We start from the raw sequence: 27364 nt of genomic DNA, 5'->3' as shown, positions 1-27364 counted from the left end.
TGAAATCATAGTGCAGTGGTCTTCAACATTTTTCAGGCCAAGAACCTCTTAGTTCAAAGACATACATCAAGACATATATCGTACAAACCTGAGTTGTCCTTCAGATAATTTTTTGAATATTTTTGTGTCTTCTCTGGTTCACAATTGCCTTTAGCTGCTAAGTCGGCAGCAGTTGTAGCATGGCTAGGTGCTTTAGTCTCACCCTCTCAGCCTTTCTTGTTTAAGTTACAGAATGATCCGTTGTGGCTCGCAATAATGTACACTCACGTGGAATTGTAATAATGAATAATAAAACAGCTAATTTGCCAATATTTTTCTATAGTATGTAAATGTTAGCTAGCTAGTTCACCTTGCTGTTATGGATAAAAGTGATTTAGCATTAGCTAGCTCATAGTTCATGGGTAACATCTGGCTCTTCACTGATGTTGTGTACTGTAATTTTTTTATTATTATTATTAATTGACTAATTTATCTTGGATGTTTGTACATTTTCATACATATTTTAATTTTTGGAAAACAACAAGAAAAAAACCCAAATACTAAGATTAAAAATGTATACTAAATTACCAAAGGAATTTGGCATCTTCCCTTGCAGTAAATCCGAGGACACCATAGGGGTCACGGACCCCCTGTTGAAGACCCTGGGTCTAGTATGTGGGTTTTATTGGCATCTAGTGGTGAGGTTGCACAACTGAAACCTGTCCTGTGTGCCAAGCATGTAGGGGAACTACGATTGCAAATGTTAAGACTTGAAAAATGTGAATGGGCCCATTGAGAGTCGCTGTTTGGTTTGTGCGTTCTGTAGAAACAACATGGTATACGCCACGAAAGAGGACCAGCTACCTATGTAGATATAAATGGCTTAATCTAAGGCACTGAAAATATAGTTCTTAGTTTCCAGTTATTATCAACTAATGAATATATAGGTATGAATATTATATTTAATTTCTTCCCGTATATTCCCCATAATCATACAAACCGTACCATTAAGACATCATAAAGTCCTACAACTTTCCCCTTTGCACAATACCATGATCTGAAACCTGTACAACTTAGGCTAGAATGTCTCTGTTATAGATATCTTGATTCGTTGACTTGGACCTTTGAAAGATTTTTTGTGGTGTGCTCCCCAAAGGTTCTCATTCATTCAGTCAGTTTAATCTGAAATGACATGCGTGTGCTGTAACCCCGATGCTTCTCTTTGATGCTGAGTACCAAATAGTGACGGCCTGGCTCACTGCTATATTTGGCACATGACACAGCTGGATACTGTTAACTTCTTCCACATCAGAATAGACACACAAATCAAAGGTCACCCCAGAAAATGTAGAGATTTGTTTTTGAAAACACACAATGAACTTTGAATACATTTTTCAGGTATACTGTCATGTTGTTAGGCCGGTCAGGTTGACAGCCATTTGGGCTTTTTGATTTTTGTGAGAGAGCTTTATAATTCTGAATTGGTTGTTTAGAATGCAGACATTTGTGTACGATGGTGGCGAACAATTGGCTGAGGGGATACTGGGAAAACAAAACAATTTCATCGATGTTCCTCGAGGCATTTTCTCTGGAGTGATGCCTCTAGTTTGCTTAGATTGCTTCTCGTGGAGGCGTGCTATTTACAGCTCCTTTCACCAGCTTGTGGCCACCAGCCTGCATCATGGAGACAATGAATTAATCACAAACTGACTCCTCTTCTCATCTTCAAAAATCCCCCATCATCCTCGCGTCAGACTTGAGCCTGTCATTTTCTGAATGTCTTTAGATTTTCTTTTTTTTCATGACATAGGAGAAGAGAAAGGTTATTAATAAATGTATGAAATGGTGCAGAACTGTCTCTCACTGCTACTCTCCTCCTCTCTTTCCCTCCTATCTTATTTTGTCAGATGCTCTATCGGGGCACTAGTGTTACCCTCACGGGACTAGTTCCTGCCTGCTGGTTCATTACAGTGCAGGTTGGAGGAAACTAGGAGGCCATTATGGCTCAAATGGCTAGAGATGGAGCAGAGGAGATGGGCCATTGACTCAGTGGGAAATTATTTTACAATGTCTCTTCTCTTGGGAATACTTTTAAGGCAATTTGTGAGTCTGTGTACACGTGTTATTTTGTGTTTGCCTTCATTCATATTCTTTGTTTTCCAGCTATTTTCTATATATATACATATACATATATATATATGTATATATATATATATATATATATATATATGGGTATGAAAAGATCACCCATACCAGATGAGTCTCTTTGGTGTGTGTGTGTGTGTGTGAGCTTCTGTGCCCATGACGTGTGCACACTGGTGTATGAAACACCATGCATGTTTCTTCCCTCTGTCTGCAGATGCTGTATGAGATTGGACAAGCCCAGTCAAAGCCGTGCGGGATAAATTTAGCTCGTGCTAACACCCTTGGAGGCCTCTTAATAATTGAGAAGGCATCTGCTCCAATTAATGTGGCCCTCTAAATGGAATCCCTATTTAAATTTTCTCTAACTGGGTCACTCTCTTTCTCACTCTTCTTCGCGCTCTCTCTCTCCCTCTCTCTCTGCGGTGCAGTAAGGAAGAAAATGAGCTGCCTTCTACTTTTAAATGGTTTTTAGGGTTTCTGAAACATCATCTGGGATGTTTTGCCTGAGGTCTCCCAAGCACACACACACACACACACACACACACACACAGACTGTACACACATACTGAAATAAAGTTTTGACTGATTTTTCATGTAGCTCCCTTTTGAATGAGACGGAGGAATTTGAAACTTCTTTGAACTCTGATTTCGTTGATAGATTTTAGCCTATTAAATCAAAAACTGGAGGGAGATGTTACCAGTTGGGTGTAATATGACTGAGTAAGCAGTTACGCAGCCTGCCTTGATTGTAGTTATACATTCAGCCTTTTGGAGCTCAAATTGGATAAAAGGTATTGATCCTCTTAAATATAATATTTTATCTAACATTTAGAGTTATGTGTATTTGGTTGGATAAAATTGTCTTTAAAAGTAAAGGATGGACGTCTAGCATATGAGAACTTTTTTGCTGAAATCATGGACCATAGAGTGGTGCAGGAAATGAGTCCTTAAACCCAGTAATGAGTTAGCATTTTAGCACTTTATGTTCCCTTATCTCAAAGTCAATGGGTTTTTTGATTTTTTTTCTACTATATAAAAATACATCAGTAAACACCCCCCTTTGCTAACTTTGAAGCTATTATATGTCCAAAAAAATGCCTGTTTCTAAGAGGCTGATCTGATCACAACTGAATTGCGCTTAATACAGATGCAAGCTGCCACCAAGACGCATTTCTGATCTGATCACTCAAACCGCTTGCTGAGGTGGTCAGGAATGCATTTGAACACATATGTTTTGTAGTATAAACTATAGTGCCATCCTGATGTGTCTCAGACAAGGACTGTGTCATCAGTGCAAGACCTGATGGTTGTTTTGGTGACAGTGCACTCAAACTTGCCAGTTTTGTCGAGGTGGATGAAGTGTTGCTTGACTGTCCATCGTTTTCCTCTATGAAAGGAGAAGATCCTGCTATACTTACACAACTGCTAATGTGAGTAGCCAGCATGCTACAAAGCAGATGATGATGGCAATGTTGATGTTAGAGTGACAGTAACAGTAGACTGCACATTGTACTTGTAGTATTGATAATAATGATGATGTTGATGATACTTGTATTCTATATTGTAGTATTGTCCTTCCTTGATAGTGATATATACTACATTGGAAAAAAAAATATTAGGAGATGTTGTCAGTCCTATTTAATGCTCACGAAATTATTACAGGCTCTATGGAGTTATGATGGACACTTAATCTGTTTCTGTGGAGCTTTTTTGGATTCTTTGTTCACTGTGTAGGTATGCGAGAAAAACAGTTTTATTAACTGTAACTCAAGATAATCTAATCTGCATCTTTTCATAGATTTCAAATGTTGTTCATTTGTGTTTAAGGATAGAAGTAAAAAAGGGCCATAGCAAAAATATGACAATAATGACCTGGAAAATTATGGCATTGTGCCAAAATGCTTTTGTTTAAAATGATAATGATAATGTGGCTCATGTCTGCAGTCATGGTTCACATACTTTTCACAGTATGTACAGTATTCACATACTCATTTTGACACATTTTTAAAATTTCAAACTTAAGTTTATGCTTTGTTTGAAGTTTGCCTTTGAAATAACCACAGTTCCTTCAATAGAGTTTGACAAGTCTTGTCCTTGTGCGTTACACCAGCTAATTAGTAATAACTCTGTTTTATCTCAGTCTGTCGCTAAATGAGCTGGTCTTGCCCTCTCCCTGACCCCCTTCCCTCTTTGCTTTCCAGTGCAGTTAAGCACACTGACTAATTATCGCACCGTGCTTCACCTTGCTCAGTCTTTACATGAACAGCAGCCGTATAAAGTTACAACTGTCGTGTAATCCCCAAAGGATTTCCTGAATTCGGGCAATCCCCTCCTGTGTCACACACACTGTTTGGTCTTTCTCTACATTTAGGCTTTTCATCTCTCTCTCTCTCTCTCAGTGTTTCACTTTCTTTCTATTTTTCTATCAAACCTCTTGTCTCAATCTTTCTTTGTCTGGCAATCTGTGACTTGAATCTGTTTGTCGACAGTGGGAAACTGGGGTGCCTGATTGCTTGTGTATATCTGTGTGTGTGTGTGTGTGTGTTTGTGTGTTTGTGTGTGTGTGTGTGTGTGTGTGTGTGTGTGTATGCATATATATATCTCCGTGTGTGCTGCTTGTGCTTGAGGGTGGATGTGTGATGCTAAAAATAGCTCCGTGGGCCATAGCGACAAGGAGATCCAGTGTGCAGCTGGAAGCTGACTCATAGGGCTGGACACTTCAGTAGATGGATAACACACTGCTCCTTCAACCTGCCCCACTGTTCTCCTTCTCCCCCCCCAACCCCATCTTTCTCTCTCACGCACTTTCTTTCTCACCCACCCCCTCCTTCTCAATATCTTACCACTGCTGTTTTTTTTCACTGTCTCACTATCTATTCTACCCACTTTATCTCAGCCCACAGTCTCTTGAGCGCACTGGGTTTCTCTCTCCATTCCTTTCTTTCTTCCTTTTCTTTACCCTTTTTCCTGAGCCAGATGCACACTAACACTCCAAATGCAAAAACACATAAAGAGGACATAAACTCAATCGGCACAAGGGCACTCCTATTGTCATTCAAACGTCATTGAAAATGGTGTTTTTATGAGAGTCTCAACTCCCAAGTGGGATGAAAAGCAGGTTGTCACAGTGCAGGGGGATATAAGGCATATGCAAGTTGGTACAGTACAAAAAAATCAATGATTAGGCTACACTGGTTGCCACAATTCGCTGTGTGTGACATGGGAATTACTTGAAGTGCAGGGAGTGCCTGTCACTCATGCTATCAATGCATAGTACTACACTGACACTTTTAATGTGAATTAGTATTCTGTCCCTATGCACCTCCAGTGTAAAACTTTCCCTGGAAATACCACAGAACAACAGAGTGAACTAAAAATGTCAATACTTCCATTTATGCCCTTTACAGAACATATATTAGGACATTCAGCTCCACAGTAATGAGGTCAATATCATCACAAATCATGTAAATGTTACCAACCATTATTTTGGCATTTTTTCCATTATTAATTGGGTGACAGCCAGGATGGTTAGTTAAAAAGATGCAACCAAAACCAAACTGTCACACAGACTTGTACCTGTTATGTGACATTGATTGTAGATTCACCCAGACTCAGACTACACACAGTCTCAATGTTTCGTAAAGAAGTATTTTACTGCTGGAAATTTGGTGTTTTCATAAAACTTGGCTGTCTGCACAGTAGAAAGACACTAATACTTTTGAAATTGCTGCTACATAACCAGAGTAAACAGAAAAACAGGGCTGCAGCATTTGCTTTTATTCAAGAGGTAGAAAACGTGTAACTACTAGAACGCACTGTGCAGTATCAGACCAATAAATACTCCTGTTGGTAGGTGACATCATGCAAACTTGTCTGTTTGACACAGTGGTGGCTGGCTGGTAACAAACGATCTTGTATTACAGTTAAAGCGAAGCTAATATGTTTCTGAAAACATTTTGGGCAAGAAATAGACATTGCAGTAACAGAATCTTGGTTTGTATTTGATCATCACTGCTTAGTTGCATTTGAGAGAGAGTGGGGGTGGATCTGTCTCTCAATTTGCTTTCATACTCTTTGTGTCCGCAGTGGTAGCATCCATAGTACAGCCTGTAGTTCAGGCAACAACCCGAGAGCCAGCAAAACTCTGCTGGATAATATGTTTTGCCGGTGTTATCCGGTGAGTTTTGCTGGGGAAGGAGGCAGGGAGAGCTAGGCGCTGGTTAGATGAAGGGAAGTTTACCACATTTCATTTACACATACTACCCACTGATGTGGAAAAACTTGGTACTCTTTGTACTCTTGGTAGGATGCAAATTGTACGCACTCTCCTCTCCTTTCTGATTTAGAAAGGAGACTGAGATACTAACACAAGTTAGTTTTAAATGCAGAAAATCTAAATGTATGGTCATTTTCAGATATAATCAAATTGATTTGATTTGATTGAGAATCTCATCACCACTTCTAAAAGTGGCACCAAAACTGAAAGAGAGACAGTATATAAGTGTCTTGGTATTTGGATTGATGAGAAGATAACTTTTAAAAATGATGTATCTAATTTTGTAAGTAAACTTTGGCAAAAGACTGGCTTTTTTCTACAGGAATACAATTTGCTTTCCTCTGCATTGTAGAGAATCCTTGGTTTAGGAAACTTTTGATCAGTGTAAGATTATGTGACATTTTGTATGAGCATGCTTCAGCTGCAAGTTTAAAACCTCTCGATGCAGTTCTCCATTCTGCATTTGATTCATTACAGGTGACACCTACAACACTCATCACTGTGTTCTGTACAAAAAGGGCGGATGGTCCTCTCTCTATGAGAGACGTGATTTGCATACTTACTTATTCATTTATAAAGCACTTATTGGGGTACTACCCTCTTATATTTCCTCTGCTAGTCTGGTCCTCTGGTGCACATTACACCTGGTCTAATGACTGGATAATACTTCAGGTTCCCAGAGTTCATTTTAAACTGAAGATCTGCTTTTTGCTTCTTTGCACCATCTGCTTTGAACTCACTACAAAGCACTTTAAAAATCCATGAACTGGTTACTTATGGTCATTTTAAATCTTTAAACTCTGATTGCACCTGTTTTAACTGCTTTTGGGGTTAACATTACTGATTGATTGTATGCCTGTTTTAATCAATCACATTTTCTCTTATATATTCTAAATATTTTTTATATATTTTGTATTTTTTTATTATTTGTTAATCTAGCACATTATTTTTATCTGCTCAGTGTCATTGTAAATGAGGGCTTGCCCCCAATGATTTTTGAGTCTGAATAAAGATAAATAATAATATTCGATTATTGGCAAAATTAATGATTGATTAACCTGTTAATCATTAATAGAAAAATAGATCTGCTTTTTTTCCTTAATCAAAGCTCATAGAAATGTATTTAATATACTTTGACAGCACTGCATAACCAGTTGATTGATTGGTTAAATTTAACATGATTAAATTCTTAACCACCAATAATCAAATACTGATCAAGTGTCATCATCTCTAATTCTTGGTCAATCTTCATTTTGATGAATAATAAAACAAACTTGATGAGCCATAGTTGATTTCACTCAATTATAAGTTTAATGACAATACAAATCAGATGCAAAACAAGATGCAGAAACTCTTGGTACAACATGTGCATGGACAAAGACAAACCAAAAACTAAGAAACAGAACAATGATTCAGTCTTATATAGTGTATTTCACATTTTATACAGAGTCCAAACATCTACAAGGTCTTGTCTTACAATATCATAACCTTCAGACACTCTGGAGCCTCCTCACATGCCTGCATGCAACAACACAGGACTCTGAAGTATTGAAAATACCAAACCATGACCATGGATAAATCATACATTCATGCAGTTACTAATATTATCCATGATGACATTCAAAGCTAGTTGAAAATCGGCAAAGTATCCCTTTAAGGAGATTTTCTGAACAGCATCAAGAAGCTGCATTACTTGCACAGCATGATCGTGATGACAGTGAGGATTATGTATAGATTACATATGTATTTATTTTCATCCACTTTCTGTAGATTTATTTAAATTCCTACTTAAAGAAAATACATTATAAAATAGCTTACAGCAGCGTTAGGTATTAGATTGTGAATGGGGAAATACTTGCATATGGGGCGACAAACGAAAAGAGAGATTGGAATAGCAAGAGAGGGAGAAAAGCCAAGACAGGGAGATAAGGTTAGCTCAAGAGAGAGTGAAGTGAATGAGAATCAGAGTGAAAGAATGTCGAAGGTTGGGGGAAAAAAAGAGAGTGAAGGAGAGAGAGAGTATGTATCTGACATAAATCTGTCTGCTTGTGTCTCGCTGGGTCTGGTCTCTTTTCACCTCTCCGTGCCTTGGTTGATGCAAATGGAAAAAGAAGTCCTAATCTGAATTTAGCATGCACTTCGACCTGCGTCTTGGCACAGTTCTGTCTCACCGTTATGTTAAAAAACAAAAAGGTGCAAGACAGTGAGAGAGGAGAGCAAATGAGACACAGAGTGGGAAAAACGGAGGAATCGCGAGGAGGAAACTGGCAGAGAATCAGACTGTATGACTCAGTAGGGGTAAAATCAGGGCTGAGGAGGAAAAGGGACTTTCTGAGAGAGAGGGGGAAAGGAGGAAGATAGTGAGAGAGGAAAGGGTTCCCATTTTGTGATAAACCAAACATCTTGATACACTCGTACCCCTTTCTACAGTGAAGTATTTAATCTCTCCAACACACTTGGTGGCAATATATCAAATCCAGTCTGCTTATGCCAGAGGTAATGTACTTAAAAGCTATTCTAAATGGGAGCAGCAGCTACTGTAGATCACGTAATAGTCGCCCACAGTCATTGGTTACATTATCAAAGGTCAGCACACGGGAGGTTTGAGGTTCAACAAGCTCAGACGTTCGGTGCAGTAGACTTTGCACGGTTCAGTGAAGACTTCTTTCTCTAGAATAAGTACAAACAATGAAAACAGTGTGCTTGTCTTAATCCAGCGTGATCGGACTGTAAGCACCTGGCAGCACATGCTGGTTTACATTTACTGTCACCAGAAGTTCAGCACAACTGACCTTGTGTTTAGGGTGCCGGCATTGTTCCAGGTTATCTCATAGAGCTTTGATCATAACATGAATGTTGCGTGCTCTTTGGGTTGTTCGGGGAAAGGCTGTGATACATGAGTCAGTGCTTTGAAGAATGGCCATGATGTGTGGGCAAACACGGCTACTTTCCAGACAAAGTATGACTGCTTGTACTCCTGTTGAGCTCTGAGAAAGCCCCTGTGTATTGAGAACACTGACCCCTTTAAACACACACACACACAGGCATGCACACATACTAATATTTAGCATACAAATAGGGTTTACGTCACACACACACACACACACACAAGCATTCACACACTGAAGGGGAGACAGCCCAGGTGATTAGGGTAAAACTTCTAACTTATCACCATTCACCATTCATTCATTCAATTTGATTATTACATCAAGATAATGATTATAAATATGCAAATGAACAATTAATAAATTAAATGTGTGTTTATCAGAATATGGGCATACATTTCCAGAAAAGAAATCTGAAAAAAAGGATAAAGTCTTTTTCAGAATTCTTGTTTCATTTTGTTGACATAGTAGAGTTAAAGGTTATTTCCTACATTTTTAGACATTTTTAGGCGCTACAGTTAAGGGAAAATTGTTGTTGTTGTGTAGATAACACCACACAACTTACCAAGTTCATTACTTACATCAAGATGATTATTTTTTTTTTCACAAGTTCTCTAAAATTTGATGTTTAAAATAGGCAAATGTGTCATTATCTTATTAATTTGTGCTTTTTACGTACATTTCCAGAACAAAAATCTGAACTACAGTTAACACCCAAATATATATTTTGGATGTTTTCTTTCTACTAGTCTAAAAGAAGACATGTTACATTATGTAAGCAAAACAGCCCAGAATCTTGAAATTGACCAGTGCATGAAAAGACTGTTTTCACCTGGGGTGTCTCCTCCTCACCTCCCCACACTTGCCCACTCCCTTGATCATATAAACATGCATGCAAATTCATACTCATGACCATGTAACAGCTCTGGCACACCACACTCACATGTACCCAACTCAACTCAGATCATTACAGCACTGACAGCACCTTTCCACATGAGCGGCGTCAGCCTTTCGAACACACGGCTGAGTGAAACACACGATGGCTGAGAGTTAATGTGAGCTGAGCTTCTTCCAGTGACACATAACACACGTTTCTCACCTGATTCTGTTGACAACAGGAAGCAAATGAAAGGTGTAAAAAAAAAACCTTAAAAAAACAGAATGGTTCCAGCGTTTGCTGCAGTTCCTTTAACAAAGTTTGAAACAGAAGCAAACTTCCTCACCAACAACTCAACACAATAGCAGTGTGTGATTTGTTATTCAAGATGCTTCATTAATAATCGACAGACTCACTCACATGTCAGCTATGAAAATAATACCATCCTCCTTCTATCCTCAAAGACGTATTTTTTTTTTTTTTTTTACAGATATCTGGTCTGAGCTTGCAGCTGCTCAGTATGATTTTCTGTCTCTGCTGAAGTGTCAATAAGTGCCTCTGCTGAGGGCTAAAATCAACACCAGCATAATACAGTCTCTACTGTAGCTCGTCAGAGCCCTCACATGTACGTGTTCTGTATAGTGTATAGCAGTTATTTGTGAGCTTGGCTATACTAATTTCTGCATGGTGACATTTTCTCTGCAATTGAATTATTCAGGGGTTACACAGATCCTTTCTCCACTTATGTTCCCTCCAACAAATGTTCCCACAAGGCATTTCCCCCTGTTTACCCTCTTACTCTGCAGGCTCTGCCCTCCTCTTACTCCACCTTTCTCTGCCTCCACCTCTTTATATTTGTCATTTTCAATATGTTTTTTCTGTCTCTCTTTCCAAACATTTTTGACTTCTCGTGTGTTTTTAATATCTAAACCTCATATTTACCTCCCACAATTCTTCTCTGCCTCAGTGCTTCAGCCTCGTCACTTGGAACTTGATAGAGTTTGTGGGAAAAGAGAGGAAGAGAGTCAACTTTACACTGAGTTGCCTGCATGTCATGTTTTTGCTGGATGATGAGCTGTAGTTTGTCATCCTTCAGGAGACCAGCAGACAAATAAATCTCTCCAGGGCAATTGCCATGTCTTCCCCTCTGTCCTGTTCTCATCTCTCACATCCTTTTATTATACCTCCACTCTGTTTTCCCTTCTTCATCTCTCCTTCCCTATCTGTTTTCCACCATGTCGGCCAGTGCTTTCTTGACATTGTGCATTCTGGAGCAAGTTCAAAGTTGCTGTGCTCGACCTTCAGCCTGTGAGGAACAAAACTAATCTGTTGTTGGCAAGGAAGAGTTTGGGGAAATAAGGGAGACACAGACAAATGGCGAGGGTAAAACAAGGGACAGCGGGTTTGGATTTCCAGAAGTTGTTCCACATTTACAAGAAAAACAGGGAAATCATTATGAAACATGGATGCTATTAATATCTTAAAACAAAGTGTCTGTCCTAAGACAGTATGCTCTTTTTTGTGGGTTGTGGACATGTCAGTACATTTGAATAAAGTGTAAACTTTGGCATGAGTTCCAGAAAGTTTGGCTAAATTTGCAGGAAAAAATGTTTGTTTGCTTTTTTCAATTTAAGTGACAAAAGATGTTTCTTACACTGGTCACCTGTTGGAGGGTGGACCCAAACTGCACAAAGTGCTCATTTAGTGCACATCTTTATCTAATCGGTGGCTTTTTCTTTTACCATTACTCCCTGCAATGTGTAAAAGTAATCTGGTGACCAAAAAAAAGGCATCTGTTGAGCTGTTAGTACTGTTCCAGGACGGCATATTAGTGAGAAAAACAGCAGGAAGCAACATGCATAATGTGGCAAAACTGGCATTCCATCAAAGTGCGAGCCAGCGGCTGTGGTAGACAGCTGCATTGGTTAAAAAAGAAGTGCATGTGTTTCCTCTGAAAAATATGAATGAATGACATCCAGTATAGTGTCGGAAATGGAAAATTTGATGTTTGAGTAAGGTACATTTATGGATTCATAGCTGGTAGCTACTGTTCTGTTGAACTTTAACCACACAAAAATGTAGTTATGTGTCTCTTTGATCATGGTTATATCTGCAGACACCTAATGTAGATAGACTTGCACACTTTGTCCTTTACAGTTTGTTAATTTAATGTTTGATACTGATGCTACGATTTTCTAATCCTCTGTAATTAGTCACTAATTGGAATTACATTTTATATAGGGAGCCAGAGAGAGACAAGTCACACAGTTCTTGTAAGGGCATAGAGGTTTTCTGCTGTTATTGTTGTTGTTGTGGTTCCTGTTGTGTGCAGTGCTGCAGAGAAAATAAATTCCCACAGCCAAAAATGTCTATATGCTACAGTCTACAAAATACAATCTAACATCTGAAGTCACATTAGTCTAATTAAAATAATGGATGTAGAGTTAAAGCTGGGTATGGACATTGTGTTTGTTCTGATCTTTGATTGTTGGCTGTCACTCAATTTGCCCTTTAAGAAGACAGATTCACTGTATCCATACTGGTTGCTACAGAGAAAAAGATGGGATATTATGCAGAGCAAGTGAAAAATGTAAGATCTCAGCTATTCAATCAAATTTAGTGAAACATTGAGGACATGAACTGATTTAACAGGACAGAGCGGTCTTGTATAGATGTAAAGAAAATTGCATTTTATATTGGTTCAAAGAGCTTGAATTCTTCTTTTCTTTAAACAGCTTCCTATCTCAAGGCAATATATAAGCAATTATATAAAACAGTATAGATCTTGTTGGGATTGTTTGGAGAGAAAGCAGCCTTGTTTCGTAGGCCTGCAGTATTCTGTATATTCTATAATAATTTTCTCAAAATTCATTTAAAAAAATATAAAACATTTTTCAAGAGCTTTCAACTGAATCCAGTGGTCTTCATCAGTAAATGGAGGTGGCTCAGATGTCAAAATGAGACCTAACTATGGATCCTTGGTGATGTGATGGCAGGGGGTCAGATATGTAGGGATGTAAATCCTGTCTCTATTCACGGACAGTCTCAGGTGTTGGATTAGAAAGTGTTTCGATCATTCTGTGGGCGTCCACTGATTCCTGGACAACCACTTTGCCACAGACAGCTAACGTCTGCTTTTTTAGTGACTTTTAGTTTGCTTTTACTGAAGTAATGTTTCCCGCAGCTGTTGCATGTGATGCCACAGCTCAATTATGTCTTTAGAGAGATCGCCATCAGAGATTTTAAGGTGCTGAATGTTTTGGTATGGGCTTGTTGTGACTTGAAAACTGACTGACTAGATGTTCTGACAGCCCTGCCTTATAAGAGTCTCACTGGGATGTTGCTTGAGGTCCCTGTTCATTTAGCACTGTCTGTACTATCTAAGGTTGGCATTTCTATCTTTGGCTCCTCATAGCCATTGACCTGCAAGTGCCCATCACAACTGCTTCACCTCGTAATTCTGGATTGAGTGGGTTGGCCATGAGCTCATTTAGTGTGTGTGTCCCTTTGTGATCATTCTGTGTCGCCTCTCTGAATTTTTGTCGGTCAGTGAATGCAGCATAAGCAGAACTCTTTATGAGTTTTTTTTTCCCCCTCAGCAGCAGTTTGTTGACTTTGAGTTGAGGGGTGGATAATTGATCAGTCGATCTCTTAGTGGTCGGACCAATCAGAGCTGATTAGACCAATGGATTAGATGATTAGCTGCTGCAGATGCGAGTGAACACCAACATTTAGCCCAGCAGCTAGAACGCGGGATGTACGGTCTCCTTGAGAACGCAGCCAGTCTCATCAAAAGTATGTTGGAAAATGTTGGATAACAATAAAATGATAAGCACACTCCTAATGAACAGTCCAGCTCTAAGAATGGTAAATCAATATCTGCCGGCAAGTACTGCTTCATGGCGGGACACTAACACTTCTGATATACAGTATGTTCTAAGTGTTTTAAAGCATGTTAATGTGAGACCCGTGTATGTAGGACTGTGTGACCTGTGTGGTCAGTGTTGCCAAAAACCATCCTCTTGGTTGGTTGTTTGACTTAATATTCCAAGATTGTCTTTCTGAAGTGTCAAAACTAGATGTATGAAGAAAACAGCAGGTCTTTCAGACACTGAATGAGGTGATCGCATTGTTGAAATTGTTCTAGGAAACTGGGCTCGCTTGTAGCATGAGCAAAATAATTGGTGGCTTCAGGACTATCTTGAGTTGAAAAGGGAAGATGTAGGGTATCCTTTGCCATTTGGACATCGGAAGACCCGACAGTTGGTGTTTAAAATAGGGCAGTATAGTAATGCAGTTTGAGTGTCTGGCAATACATAACTGTGTTTTTTTCTGGGCACCTCCAAGCAATTAATATGTGTCACTGTATGAATTTGAAGTAGGGCGCCCTGCTGTCACCAGGGAATATGTTTCATATACAGCCATACCCAGTTAATAATGGTAAAACATAAAGGCTTAATAACATCAAACAGAGCTGAGTTTGAAAGTGGACCTGCAGGTTTCTGGCTATCAGAGTCCTATAACCACCTCTCTGTCTCTGCACAGTGCATTCTGGGTTGCATGCACACAAGGTGAAGAGATTGCACAGCTTCCCATTAGCATGTCCAACTCCTCTGACCATCTTTGCCAAGCTTAGATCTCTTTACAAGGCAAGTTCAAGGGGTATCATTTGCACTTAATTTGAATTTCCTCTGGGTAATGTGTCAAGGAATTTATCAAAGTCCCCAAAAAGACTAGATCCAAATGTGATGGAGAACTTGGACTCGAAACAGATTGGTAAAGCAGATTGGAATTTCAAATGCAAACCTCCTGGACTAATTTGCATGTGGTGCATAGCAGATTGCTGTGGAAATACACTAATCTCGACATGAATATGCCTCCAACATAATTCTGTCTGTCGATTGTTTCAGAAACAGGGTGCTTATATTTTCTCTCTGTTCTGCTTTCAGTGACTATTTTTATTCATGGCGCTGAGTTTCAGAAAGACCAATGTGTATCACATGATTATCTCCTAAATTATGAAATGGAGCATTTTAGGATTAGGCTATATTACTCCTCTGTAGCACCCCTCTCTGTCTCTGTCTTTCAATAAACCCCCTGCTACTCCCTCTCTCTGTCTTCCCCCCTCCCTTTTTTCTGCTATCCCCACACTTTTGCTCAAGCTGTCCAATCTCTCTAGTGTGTTTGTTTTTGTGTGTGTTACAATGAGGTGAGATGAGACTGGATTATTATTTCATTTTTAGTTTCCTTGGTGGTTGCAGCACAGTTTACTGGCCTGAATTTGACCCTCTCTTGAATGCTCAACTTCATGGCTAATTTCACTAACTGGATAATATGGAATCATTTGTCAGGGGATCTAATACTAAATAATATCTATTTCTGTTACTGGTTAAGTGTAAAAATCCCTTCAGTGATGCACAGAAATGGAGCTCATAGGAAGGTTCAGGAATGAACATGAAGTCATTTGCACCACCTATAATCAGCTCAAATTCCTCCTCTACACAGTTATATGCACATCCACCTAACATATCAGTCCATGTCCTTTCTGCTGTGGCTAAATTGTATTCACCGGTCAGTGGGCATCACTGCAGTGCAGGAGCATCACCTGAAAGTTCTTTAATCTAGGATCAGATTTTAATGCTGTTAACTTCTATTTCAAGATGGTCCCTGAACAGTTGATTACATGAATCACTACTTCCATAATACACGTGGCATGAGCCCTTTTTGACCCTGAGTCATATGAGACTGCCTCAAATGGGGCAGTCTTTTTTTTTTTTTTGTCAGTGTGCTGTGCGGTGTACTTCTGGGGACGTTTTGGTCTCACAATTTTTTATGCTGAGTGAGTGCTCTTGGCTGTTATACTACTCTTTGTTACAGGCAGCTGCATGCATGATGCAGCATGACAAAAGAGGAAGACACTGGAGCTTGCGGTCCCAAATAATGTTACCTTCTCTATTCTGCTCAGAGATTGTGAATTTACAGGTCACAGCAACTTAGTACGACAGTCTCTGGCTTTTGTTAGATATTTAGTGTTGGCAAAAATGTTGCTCTGCATATCCGATCTGCTGTTAGTGCCAGTTAGCTTGTTCACATAAATGCTGCACACTAAACGTTCTGCTTGGCCTGTTCAAACTTTAAAACTTTTTATGGAGTAAAAACAAACATTTGTATTGAACAGCCGAATCTGATTCAACTGACATAATTCTGAGTCTGGTCCAGCCCTGCTTTTACAGAGATTAGGCTACAGGGCCAGTACGAAGTCCCTTCTTTTTACGGCGTTTGCATTTTTACACAGATCCGTTTGTGATTTGAGACAGCATGCTGGCATCGCAGAAGCAAGAGAGGTGTAATGGGTGTGACATTTAACACAACAGCATCTGCCTCTAGTGTGACATATAGCACACTCTTCTTAACACTAAAAATGACACAACATGGCAATAACAATCATTAACTGTCTCTGTTATATGGCGGCTGATCTTGTCCTCTGCTTGGAGAGTAAGGTGCTCCTGTATATCATTATTATCCCAATCTGTGAACATTTATGGAGGCCTTTTTTCTTCAAAGTAGATGGACGCTAATTGCTATTAGCTGCTTTTTAAATCACCTGTAATAGGTTGCACGTATAACACACCTTCAAAATATCACACTTGTCACGCTCATGATCCTGTCCTGGTGGCTGTCCCTTTTAAATAGACCTCGAATCAGCGCTGTCACTACCTCCGCTGCTGGCTCAAGTGCAAGACGACTCTGTCCCTCCATTCTGGGATCGTACCTTTAATACAGAATAGTGAGGCGGCCTTGAACAGGCAGCGTAAAGGGGCTATTGTGAGCCTGTGTGCATCATCTTGTATGTTATCATATATTCATAGACAACAATAAACAACAGTGTTATGCAGGGCTTTGTTCACTTTACTCCCCATGGAGGATTTTGCTTTTATTCTGATGGGATGGCCTCCTCACGAAGCAGGAAAGCTGTTTTGAATGCAGTCAGTGCATCAAGGTCAACTGTATTTCTACAGTGATGGGGGCGTTTCCAGTTTAACTGTCAGTATTATAACCTCACATCAGATAGTGCACATTTAATTGCATGTTTTCTTTCCTATTTAGCATTTCAGAAAATGTTGTTGAGATTTACTGCATACAGTTACAGCGCTCCACAAGTATTTTCTTCCTGTGAAAATGTCAAGGGCCTAAAATGTCAAACAATGTAATGTGTCTTTTTCTGCATCTCCTCTGTACATATCACTTGTAAATTGTTCTAGAACTGTTGCATTTGCTTTAAGAGGTTTGAGGGTCTTTACAGAGGCTACTGTCAACTCCTTCAGAAATACTCCTTTGCTTCCTACTTCAAGTCTCTCTGACAGCCAGGCTGAAGCATGTATTTTATTATTTTTTTGTCAGGGTTCATACGTACCTACGCGTGTTTACGATAGGTGACGACTCACCTACCTCCCACTAAAAGTCATTGGCTGATCAAGGAGAGAAACATTACAAAAGACAGTTTCCATTGTGTGGGATAATGAAGATCAAGCACCTCTCCATTTGAATTTGGACTCAAGTGAAACCCACAGGTAACAATAAATTGTAGGGCCATGAAAACACCTTTTTTTATAAGCAGGGGAGTGAGTGCACAGTATGCGGAGTGAATCACTCATACCCACTGTAAATATATCACGAGCACACCAAAATAAATACATGCGCCCACAGACATGTACCCCCGCCACCTATACCTCATGCATGCCGCTCTGTGGGTGTTGGATCCTGAGGGCCACCTACCTTACTGCAGTGATGAATAAAACAACAGCCACTTGGAGCTTCGTGTGTGTGTGTGTGTGTATGTGTGTGTGTGTGTGTGTGTGTGTGTGTGTGCATAGAGAGGTTCTGCTGACGTGCTGGCTTTTAAATTAACTCTTCTGGCTGGCTGTTTGGCTGGCAGTATGGCTGCTTCTGGCCCTGGCTGATGTCAGTGCCTCTGCTTGCAATCCCGTCTGCATGCAATCATGATAACCTGAAAAAATTACCTGAAAAGACCCAGCGGCAGAGAATGATCACCATCAAGGGAAAGCTACACTCACCAACATGGTGTCATTCATCATGCCTTGCGATCAAAATGGGTTGACAAAACACTCAAAACACCCTAATTTACCTTAATGAGCAGAGCAGATTATTGCCTCAAAGGTAGAAAGAGTGTTTTTTTTTGTTTTGTTTTTTTTGTTTTTTTAACATAGCCTGGATCTAAAAATATAACTTTTGACATGGTGTTTTTAACTCTGCTCTGAAATGGAATTAAATATCTTACACCCTGAATAAAACTTGATTAACTGATTAACTTGATTAAAAACGTGATTAATAAGTGATTTTTTTCATCTTATGTATTATACAAGAATCTCTTCTTGGTTCACATTTTCAGTCTGAATGTTCAAACTTCGCCTTTGTTCTTCTCTCTCTCCTGACTTTTTGTTCACACTTACGCCAATGTGTCACTTCAAAATGCAAAATTAAATTGGAATGCATGAATGCAATTTTTTCTCTATCAATAGAGAATCCAATACCTCTGGAAATGGAGAACTGTTTTGATACAATACTCTTTTTCTCCTTACTTTAAAGTCCACACTTTGTGAAATCATTGTTAAGCAACACGCATACCTTTAAAGCTTTTTTATGCCACTCCTCATGCATACCTTACAGTGCAGCCTAATGCATACATCCCCAGAAATGTAACTACATGTCACAGCTTGTCCCTCAGTGGAAACATAGATTGTATTTACTTTTATTTCACTGATAGGAAACAATTAATTGTGAAGACAATAAGATCCCCACAAAATAGCATTTTCAGTCTTCTGTGTAAATTATCCCAGCTTTATATACCGCCATGCTAATTCATGCAATATAATGCCAAAGACTAACATAAGCATATATGTGGGGAAAACATGTTCAGTTTAAGGTTTAAGTTTCTGTTAGAGCCTGTGTCCTTTTCTTCAGCAGAAAAAGCCATGGCAGGGGGGTGGGGAGAGCTCCATCCCTAGTGCTTTATAAATGAGAGCTCCCAGCTCTTTTTTTTAAATGATGTGCTGTGCATGAATTTTGTTTCTATGACAACAGTATTTAGTCATTAGCATTAGCTAGCAAGCTAACATGACTCTATGTTAACAAAGGGTTGACCACACTGGTACCAACAAGCTTACAATGGAACAGTGACAAAAGCACTACTCACACCAGCAACATCCAGTGTCCGTCAGCCAATCTGCTACCATACATGCACTTCTCTGTCTTTGTTGTGACAGTAGCTTAGCTAAAAAGTGGCAGTGGCATCATCGGCACCTTTCTGAAAAGTTCAGAGATCATCAATTCAAAGCGCTGGGATTGGTTGCACAAATCACTTTAGAGTATTCTAAAGAAAGATGCCTGGTGCAGCGCTCTTCCTCCAGGCAGCCGCATGCAGCTGCAGCCGCTCAAACAATTGAAAAAATTTTTTTTAAATTCTGGCACTGAGAAAAAAACACTAGATGGACCTTATGAGTTATAATGGAGCTGAATTTTCACCATGTTTAATGAGTGTTTTTTGTGCATTAGTTAAATCAGTTAATGCACTTAACCGAAACTCAATAAAGTGGCATAAAAACCCCACCAACAACTAGCCTTTAGGTAGTGTAACTGCAGAGCAACGCAGACACACCGCCGCACAAGTAGCCTAGAAATGCTCAAAACTGCATAAGGCATTTGCAAAGGTTACGGGGTAGACCTGGAGTTCGACTTAGAGCCTACACACAACTATAAATCAACCTTTATTCAGCTAAAAAGTGAAGGGTATACTCCCGCTGGTTTATATACAGTTCATTATTTATCAGCATCAGTCCATTCCAAAATTCTCCAGATTTCTCACATTCTGCAGAACATTTCTGTGTGATCCCAAATGAAAGACCCAAAGCAGGTTATTCGCAATACATCTCTCTCTCCTCTGATTTTAATCACTACTGAATTTGCACAGCTCAAACTGGAAGGAATTTTTGATTATGATAAATTACGAATTAAATCCAGATGCTGCACGCTCACAACATACATCACGTATTTGCTGTCCATCCGTCATGCTCTTATTGAGACTGATGTCTTGTCTCTGTAATGAATATCTATTAATGTAACACTAGCATTAATTAGAGGCCCATTATTACCACCTGACCCCACATGATAACAGGCTGTCTTTTTTTTTTTCATCTCTCTTTTTTTCTTAGTGTGTGGACAGTATGTGTGTGTGCATGTGGGAATGTGGCAGTAGGTTTGTGCTTGCTTGTGTGACCCCTTGGATTGCCCATTGCTAATAGGTTTGCAGATGGAGGAGCTTTATTATGCTCTTTATGACTTTTTAAATTGACTCACTGCTCACTGCTGGTAATGAATGGTGTGTGAGTGTGTGTGTGTGTGTGTGTGAGTGCATTTGTGTGTGTGTTAGTAATGAATATGAGTGAGGTGGATGCAGGTTTGGAACAGAAGGTATTCCATGGGGGTGGTAGTGTACCAAGGAGAGGCCTTGAGGGAGAGAGGGCTGGAGAGAACGACAGAGAGTGAGAGAGTGTTATAGAGGGATAGTGAGGGCTGGAAAGAGAGAGAGAGAGAGAAAGTGTATGTGAGGTAGAAAGAGTGAGAGATAAATGGAGAGAAAGATAAGAGGGAGAAAGTGGTGAAGGTAAATTGAGGACAACGAGAGTGGTACTAACTCTGCTTTACTGTGTGTGGGTGGATGGATTGATTATAAAAAAAGAAAAAGAACAAATTAGTTAGAGTTAATGAAAGAGAAAGAAGTAGATAAGACAGAAACACACACACACACACACACACACACACACACACACACACACACACACACACAGTCAGTGCATTACTGATGATGCATTAGTATTGCTATATTGATCATAGGTCATCTGTTTAGTGGTTATTTAGAGGCTTCATATCTCCAGGTTCAGGGAGGCTTATTTATGAAGCAGATAAACTGCACCCTTGTGCCCCTGTGCTTGTGTATGTGCACATTCATATCAGTGTTTCATCTGTTGTATCTGTAAGTGTGCTTGTGCGTATTTGTGTGCGCACAGTAAAACCTGTGGCAAATGTGCTTCTCTTTTTAAGTCCCAGCTCGAGCAGAGGAGCGAGGCTGCAAGCAGCAGCATCGAGAAATGGGACAATTTAGTTACTGAACTGCTTGAGTAATGATGAAAAGCACACCCTCCAGAATTTGTGATGGGTGTAGAGGGCAAGGAGGACAGGAGGGAAGAGCAAACGGGGGTGAAAAAGAGCCAGCGGGCGAGGAGACGAAAGGGATGACATGAGATGAAGGGAGCCACAGAAGAGGGCGGTGGGTGGGAGTGAAAGGAGGTACGCAAAGATACGGGATGAGAGGAGAAGAGTACCACAGGATAGCAGGTGAGGGTGGAAAAAAAAGTATTTGTGAATTTGTGGAGAGCACAGAGGACAAGCCTGTGATGGAAGGATAAAGATGAGAAGGGGAGAGAGGAGGAGAGGGACTGTGTTGATGGAATTAAAGGGAAGTATGAAGGAGAGCAGCGTGATAGAGGAGAAAACTGGAGAGGGAGTGAGGGGAAAGGGGAGGAGAGTTCAGGAGTTTTGGAGTTATAATTGTCAGAGATTGAGAAGTGGATAGGATTTGATAGCAGGGGGGTGAAGAGAACCACGGAAAGGATATAAAAGTCTGAAGATGCTGAAGACATGCACTTTCCGGGGGAAGGAGGGCAAGAGAGGGGGGATCCTACAAAATCCATTCCTCCCTGATATATAATATGACATTTTTGATGTGTACAAATCTGGAGCCTCTTACCAGCGCTTCAGGCAAAATCCTCCCAAATGTTCAGCATTAATCAGGAGAGCGAGCTGTAAGACTCAAGGTGCTTAAAAAGACTGGCTTCTTGCTTTAAAAGCAGATTTAACTGGTTTCAGTTCCCAAACGGTTTGGCATGTTTACACTTTTAACAAAATGAAAGAGTAACATTTCTTTTTTTTTTATTGCTCTCTTCATCCTCTTTTTTCTCCCCTCTCATCATCTTTCCTTTATTTGTTTCTTTCTGTTTTTTTTCTACAGAATATTTTCTTTCACTTCCTCTCTCAGTAGCTGTCTGTGTTTTATTGTGTGTTTTTTAAGTGTGGTGTCTGCTTTACACTTTGCTTTACAAACACAATTCTCTGACATTTATAAGTGCAAATACAGTAGTGTCGTGTTTTGTACGTGGAAGCCTACTTTACATAACTGCCCATTATTGCCCAAGTACTGCATTTTTGTTAGACTCTAAAATTCACATTTTTTCCTATGGTTACAGTTCAGCTTGAAAAATGAAGTATGAAAATCATACAAACACTCCACCCCCTCATATTGTTGCCTGGTAATGCAGCTCAAAGCACAGGTCTGGATCATCGTGTCTACGCACTGCTATCCATGACATCCATGACATTGCTTGCGTCTGTGTTTTATTTTCTTACATTAAAGTATGGATGAAAATAATGCTTTTCAACTCCTGACCTTTAGATGGTGGGGCTTCCCTCCACCACTTAGATGTACCAACAGAGAACAGCCTTCAAAGTATCAAAGCTTTTAAGTGCATTGCCACACAATTACAGTGTATCTTCTGCAAAAGAAAGAAAAGATGAAAAAATGTTTGTTGTGATGGATTGCACATCTCTGTAAGTTGATTTCTTCAGTGTTCTGATGTTTCTGAAAACAATGTTTGCTTGACAGGAAGAAAAAAAATACGTTTCTCTAACAGCAGCAAAGAGAAAAGCTGTTCATTTGAAAATGCTTGGCATTGGCAATACATGTTTACTTTGTTTTTAATGCTAAAAAAAAAAAAAAATCAAATACCTGTAGGGTTCTTGAAGCAAATGTCAGATCATGGGGCATGGTACGCTGACAGTTCTTAAGAGGAAATTTCATCTTAAAACTCATGTTTTTATAGAGGTTCTGACATCGTTGATGGTTTTTATATTTGGGTTTTTTCTTAGTTAAACAGAATCTAAGCAAACTCAAGAGCACACTAAAGTCTATTTTGTGCCAACATGGTTGTGCAAAAATAGTTGGTTATTGCATTTTCTTCATTTTTTCAGTTCTATTATAATAAAGAATTTAAACTGCAGTAATATTTTATAATTTAGAATATATTTTAAATCATATTTTTGAGTATTTTACAACAGCATTTTGGTCTCTGAAAAAACCCTACACTTTTATTAGAATTGACATCAACTGACTCTGGTAGACTCCACCTTATGCCTTCTTTTACGCTCTCTGTCTTTCTCACAAACACACAAACGCATACTATAGAGACCAGTGGCGCTCGTCTCCGTCCTCAGTCCAGACATTAGTGCTTCTATATTGCATTAAGTTTGCAGTTACCAGGTCAGGTTTGGATGGCTTATGAACATGTAGTTTTAGAATCTCATGCATATTTTTTAATATTTTGTATCAGTTCTGGCATTACCAAATATGACAGCACATTTGGTCTAGTGTGGCCTGCAGAAGTACCTCCACTTAAGAACTTTTTTTCAATATTTGGAGTCTGGTGCTCCACCCTCTTTAGACTTTTTTTTGGGGCATTCTTGACTTACTTTTCTAACCCTTTCTTCTTCTTCCTTCATTTCTGTTCCCACACAGCCCTGCAGTCTCATGCCCCTTTAAGGGGATTTTTGGGGTATTTACCTATGCTAATTAGGATCAACTGGCATGCACTTTTGAGACCACTGTCTCCCTGTCCATGTCACTGTAATATCAATATCAAGGCCTTCCAAGCCAGGGCAAGTTTACGTGGATTAAATGTCACACGGGGCATCACACTGAACAGCGAAGGAGGGAGTTTGAGAGGATGAGGGCAGCGAGCCAGGAGGGTGACTAGAGTAATGCTTTGGGAAATGGGAGGATGTACAAAAGAGAGAAAGGAGTTGAGGAGATTTGAGGAGCACAAAGGGAAGAAGTTGGAGATAAATGAGGAGAGAAAGGGAACATTGGTAGAAGAATTGGTGGAAAAGAACAAAACTAAAAAGCAGAGCAGCAGAACAAAGAGAATGAGGCGAGGTGGTTATATTAAATGGCAGAAGAGGAGACAGATAGAGAAAGCTGGAGAAAGGTTAAAAGTGAGGGGCAGGGTGAAATGTAGAGGGAATGAGAATGAGGGCGAAAAGAGGCTGACAAAGATGGAGGAATTTGTTGAACATTCAGAGCTACAAAGGAAAGATTTTTTTATTTTTTCTTTTGTTATGCAACATGTTCATATGTAGGAGGGTTTAGAGATGCAAACTGTAGCAACCATTGTGGCGATACTGTCAAGGGTATACATAGGTGCACTGAAAATACAACACGGGGCATTTTAAAGGTGCATTGCTATCATCCTAATTATCATTTACTTATACCTTGGCTGGGGTATACTCTAACAACTGGCTCAGAGCCACCAGCTGTACTGTTTTAAGATCCCAGCCTGGCTGGAGTGGAGCTGACTCAGCTGTGGTTTGCAAACGAGCCAGAACTGGCCAAAACTGTCTAAGAGCTGACATGAAGAGAAACGCAAAAAGAAAAACGCAGTTGTCAATCATCCACCCTTTACTTTCCCGGATGTGCACTCAGGGACTGAATCTAAACATGCTATAGATTAACTGTTTTTTTCCAAATTGTGCTCAGCTTGCTGGCTAATGAATGGAGACACAAAACAAATCTTCCACCTACTCAAAGTATGTTCATTTGTGTGGGAGGAAGCAAAGCCCTGGTTATCTACAGTAGGTCTCTCTACAAAGGAAGAAAACACTTTTCTGACAGAATTCTGACTACATAAGGCAAGGGAAAAGGTGGGCAGGGAGAGAGGCATGGCAGAGATAGCAATGACCTTGGCAAAGCTTTGTGAGACAGTGTGGCAAAGGACTGGAGCACTGCTGAACTATGACTACAAATTCTCCTGGCTGCTCGCCTCTTTTAACGATGGAGCAAATTAATTTACACGCCTATAACGAAAGAAGTGAGGTGGGGAGGAGAGATGGGGGGAGGGTGAAAAATGGAAGAGAATGAGAAGAATTTTTCATGCAAAAATCAGGTTACCTGGGAGATTTCTCCATTAATACACAGGGGGATAAAATGGAATCTCAGGCATTCATCCAGTCACACACGCACGCACGTGCACGCATGCAGGAGCCCACACACACACACACACACACACCTTTCTATCCATGCACACACATCTTAAGGGTTTGAAATAAGCACCGCCCACCAGCCAGCTGCTGGTGAAATATGCAAGTGGCTCATAAAGTTGCTGCATTCATCAGCCAAATAATTTAGTCAATCTATAAATAATCTGTCGAGTGGCTGGCAGTTTTTGAAATTCATCAGCCACTGTGGCAACTGGATAAAAAAAGTTAAAACCATGCACATCTCGTACATTTACACACATTTCAACTATGCCCAATCACAGAAACCTGTTTACAAAGTGCTGTTAACAAGCAAACAAGCCTTTTGGTCTGCTGTGAGCTGGTTTCTGATAGTTCTCCACTTAAAACCCTGCGTGCTTTAACACCAAGCTGAAAGATGACTGTGGGTCGATGTTGGGATGTTGGTGAGCATCCGTTGCTCTTTTTTTTTTTTTTTTTTTTTACAGTTTGTCTCCCACTGTTGGCACTAGTCAGCCTTTATCAACCTTTGTCAGCTTTTTGTGGTCGATTCAGCATGTTGAATCAGTGTTGGAGCCTGCTGGTGAGTGAAATCACTCATATTGGAGGTTCAGCTCAGTGCACGAGAATACAAATGGAAGTGAGGAAAGCAAATAAATGGCTTATGTCAAAGGGGGCAAGATCGACACAAACTTGTTCATGTGCTAAACTGGCTAACTAGAGATCTTGGATCAGTCTTGATGGTCTTTAGCTGTTTTTTTGAATGATGAATATACTACCATTGCCTGCGGAGATGAAGAGTTATTTGCTCTCGTGGGTGCAGAATTTACATGGTAGTGGGCTGTTGGCTGTAGTCTTTGCATTGTGCTCAAGTTCAGCTTTTTTGGCAGGACACGCTACATAAGGCAAAGCAACAGTCAGCCTTTGTAGCCGCTGGTTCTCTCCGAATTAGAATCAGAATCGGAATTGCTTTATTCACCAAATGTACAGAGTACACAGGAATTTGACTTGTTGATACAGTGCTGTAAAAACAAGAAAATTACGTTAAAAAGTTTATTTAGTTAAAAAAGTTAAAAATAGGTCAGAAAAAAGACAACAACAAATAAAAGGGACACCATACCAACAGATAGCAAGCGTGTACATTAAATAAGTGAACACCAAATACAAAAAAGCATGGTTCTCCAAGGCAAAAATCTAACAGATTAAATGAAGATTACTAATCATTAGATAAAGTACAAGTGTGAGGTGGAGCATGTAGTATGAATATAGCACAGTCTATTGTAATGTTAATGTTGGATTTTTAAGGAGAGTTATGGCCTTCGTTAAAAAAACTAAAGTGTCTTGTGGTCCTGGTGCTGATGGAGCGGAACCTGCATCCAGAAGGACGCCAACTAAAGAGGAAGTGGGCCAGGTGGGATGGATCAGGCACAATCCTTCTGGCACGCTTTCTGGCTCTGACATCACTCAGAAGACTCACAGGCACCTGTTCCTGGCCTGTGAGCCTCCTGGCTGTTTGCACGATGTGTTCCAGTCTGTGTTTTGATGCAGCAGTAGATGCTGGGTACCGCACAGTGACGGACGAGGTGCGGACGCTTTCAGAAGTGGCTTTGTAGAACCGGGTCTGGAGTGTAGGAGTGATGTTGAGTTGTTGCAGCAGCCTGAGGAAAAACATTCGCTGGTGAGCTTGTTTGATGATGGTGGCAGTGTGAGTCTTCCATCTAAGGTCACTGCTGATTGTTGTACCCAGGAACTTAATTGAGTCTGTGAGCTTAACTGTCGTGTTGTCGATTAATAATGGAGCATGTGAAGGATGGCAATTCCAGAAGTCAGTGATCATTTCCCCTGTTTTGTTCATGTTAAGCTCCAAGTTTAGACAATACTGCCAGCTGTGACACCAAGTCCCTGTAGGCCGACTCATCTATAAATTAAATTGCACAAATTGAAACTGCGAATATAGAATACGGCGAATGGAAACACGTCAATTTCGAAAAAAACTCCCATTTATCACAAAAAAGTTTTTAAGCTCGCATGACGTGACTTTTTTTCGCTTTTATATGGCACATG

General features: G+C 40.0%; 1 protein-coding gene across 5 annotated transcripts in view; it reads left to right on the top strand.

Annotated features, from left to right (window-relative positions):
• The window catches only part of grid2 (glutamate receptor, ionotropic, delta 2), a 587880-nt gene that overhangs the window by 67041 nt on the left and 493475 nt on the right, over nt 1-27364 (top strand). The gene's annotated exons all lie outside the window — the stretch shown is intronic.

This window comes from Plectropomus leopardus, chromosome 4 (genome assembly GCF_026936395.1).
Source record: "Plectropomus leopardus strain MGB_pleo_1.0 chromosome 4, ASM2693639v1, whole genome shotgun sequence".
NCBI classification, from domain to species: domain Eukaryota; kingdom Metazoa; phylum Chordata; class Actinopteri; order Perciformes; family Serranidae; genus Plectropomus; species Plectropomus leopardus.
The sequence above is the reverse complement of the archived record's forward strand: the minus strand, read 5'-3'. Positions and strand labels throughout refer to the sequence as shown.